The sequence below is a fragment of the Mustelus asterias genome, chromosome 8 (assembly GCF_964213995.1).
Source record: "Mustelus asterias chromosome 8, sMusAst1.hap1.1, whole genome shotgun sequence".
Taxonomy (NCBI): domain Eukaryota; kingdom Metazoa; phylum Chordata; class Chondrichthyes; order Carcharhiniformes; family Triakidae; genus Mustelus; species Mustelus asterias.
The window spans coordinates 11,746,044-11,748,543 of NC_135808.1; the positions used below are offsets into that span (position 1 = coordinate 11,746,044).

Consider the following 2,500-nt stretch of genomic DNA (forward strand, 5'->3'; position numbering starts at 1 on the left):
AGAGGGAAGATAGGAAAGGGAGACGGTGAGGGAGAAAGGAGCGAGGAGAGAGGTGGATGGAAGAAAGAGAAGGTTTTAGCTGGACAAGGGAGTGGGCAAAGGGTGAGGGTGAGGAGGGAATGGCTCCCCAACGGATAGATCCCAGTGTCACAGTGGATCCCCAATGGAGAGATTCCAGTGTCGCAGTGGATCCCCAATGGAGAGATCCCAGTGTCACAGTGGATCCCCAATGGGGAGATTCCAGTGTCGCAGTAGATCCCCAATGGAGAGATCCCAGTGTCACAGTGGATCCCCAATGGGGAGATTCCAGTGTCGCAGTGGATCCCCAATGGAGAGATCCCAATGTCACAGTGGATCCCAATGGGGAGATTCCAGTGTCGCAGTGGACCCCCAATTGAGAGATCCCAGTGTCACAGTGGATCCCCAGTGGAGAGATCCCAGTGTCACAGTGGATCCCCAATGGAGAGATCCCAGTGACACAGTGGATCCCCAATGGAGAGATCCCAGTGTCACAGTGGATCCCCAATGGAGAGATCCCAGTGTCACAGTGGATACCCAATGGAGAGATTCCAGTGTCACAGTGGATCCCCAATGGAGAGATTCCAATGTCGCAGTGGATCTCCAATGGAGAGATCCCAGTGTCACAGTGGATCCCCAGTGGAGAGATTCCAGTGTTACAGTGGACACCCAACGGAGAGATCCCAGTGTCACAGTGGATCCCCAACGGGGAGATCCCAGTGCAGTTAGCATGTCAGGGTTGTAGTGAGCCAGGGATGGTGTGTGTGCAAGGACAGGGGAGAGGGGTTAGGGGTGTAATGGGGGCGGTGGGGGGGGGCGTTAGGTGCATGGGGGGAGGGGACATTAAGTGCGTAGGGGGAGGGGGCGTTAGGTGCGTGTGTGCTGTTGATATCTCGGGTAGGGTGTAGACGGATATGTTGGGGTACAGATGGATATGTTTGGGGTGCAGACGGATATATCGGGGTTCAGACAGATATATTGGGGTGCAGACAAATATGTTGGGGTGCAGACAAATATATTTGGGGGCAGGTGGATATATTTGTGGGGAAGACGCATGTTTGGGGTGCAGACGGATATGTTTGGGGTGCAGACGGATATGTTTGGGGTGCAGACGGATATGTTTGGAGTGCAGACGGATATGTTGGGAGGCAGGCAGATACGTTTGGGATGCAGACGGATGTGTTTGGGGGAAGATGGATATGTTGGGGGGTAGACGGATATGTTTGGGGTGCAGACGGATAAGCTTGGAGGCAGACGGATGTGTTTGGGGGGACGGATATGTTTGGGAGGCAGATGGATCTGTTTGGGGGGCAGATGGATATGTTCGGGGTGCAGACGGATATGTTTGGGGGCAGACGGATATGTTGGGAGGCAGACGGATATGTTTGGGGCAGACAGATATGTCGGGGTGCAGACGGATATGTCTGAGGGCAGACGGATATGTCGGGGTGCAGACGGATATGTCGGGGTGCAGACGGATATGTTTGAGGACAGACGGATATATCAGGGTGCAGACGGATATGTTTGGGGGCAGACGGATATGTCGGGGTGCAGACGGATATGGTGGGGTGCAGACGGATATGGTGGGGTGCAGATGGATATGTCGGGGTACAGACGGATATCTTTGTGAGCAGACGGATATGTCGGGGTGCAGACGGATATGTCGGGGTACAGACGGTTATATCGGGGTACAGACGGTTATATCGGGGTGCAGACGGATATGTCGGAGTACAGACGGCTATGTTGGGGTGCAGACGGATATGTTTGAGAGCAGATGGATATGTCGGGGTGCAGACGGATATGTCGGGGTACAGACGGATATGTCGGGGTACAGACGGAGATGTCGGGGTACAGACGGTTATATCGGGGTGCAGACGGATATGTCGGGGTACAGACGGATATGTCGGGGTGCAGACGGATATGTCGGGGTACAGACGGATATGTCGGGGTACAGACGGAGATGTCGGGGTACAGACGGTTATATCGGGATGCAGACGGATATGTCGGGGTACAGACGGATATGTCGGGGTGCAGACGGATATGTCGGGGTACAGACGGATATATCGGGGTGCAGACGGATATGTCGGGGTACAGACGGATATATCGGGGTGCAGACGGATATGTTGGGGTGCAGATGGATATGTCGGGGTACAGACGGATATATCGGGGTGCAGACGGATATGTCGGGGTACAGACGGATATGTCGGGGTACAGACGGATATATCGGGGTGCAGACGGATATGTCGGGGTGCAGACGGATATGTCGGGGTACAGCCGGATATGTCGGGGTGCAGACGGATATGTCGGGGTGCAGACGGATATGTCGGGGTACAGACGGATATGTCGGGGTGCAGACGGATATGTCGGGGTACAGACGGATATGTCGGGGTGCAGACGGATATGTCGGGGTGCAGACGGATATGTCAGGGTACAGACGGATATGTCGGGGTGCAGACGGATATGTTGGGGTGCAGACGGATAT

General features: G+C 54.8%; 1 long non-coding RNA gene across 1 annotated transcript in view; it reads left to right on the top strand.

The window, feature by feature from the left end:
* Positions 1-2,500, top strand: part of LOC144496854 (uncharacterized) — a 238,082-nt gene that overhangs the window by 139,416 nt on the left and 96,166 nt on the right. The gene's annotated exons all lie outside the window — the stretch shown is intronic.